Source organism: Apaloderma vittatum, unplaced genomic scaffold (genome assembly GCF_000703405.1).
Source record: "Apaloderma vittatum isolate BGI_N311 unplaced genomic scaffold, ASM70340v1 scaffold30305, whole genome shotgun sequence".
Classification (NCBI taxonomy): Eukaryota; Metazoa; Chordata; class Aves; order Trogoniformes; family Trogonidae; genus Apaloderma; species Apaloderma vittatum.
Window position 1 is genome coordinate 1 of NW_009719308.1, and position 203 is coordinate 203.

Consider the following 203-nt stretch of genomic DNA (forward strand, 5'->3'; position numbering starts at 1 on the left):
ATTTCGTAAATCTGTACTAAAACTGTAAAAAAAAAATATTAAAATTTAAATGTATAATCTGAAAAACGATTAAAAAGGTCGTTCATTCACCGTCGGTTTTTACAAATACACGTTAATGACATAAAAACTGGCCCCAAAACACCTGATTTGAATAACCACGTTCCACAGAGCCTGACAGATGCTCAAAACTTGAGGGGATCGTC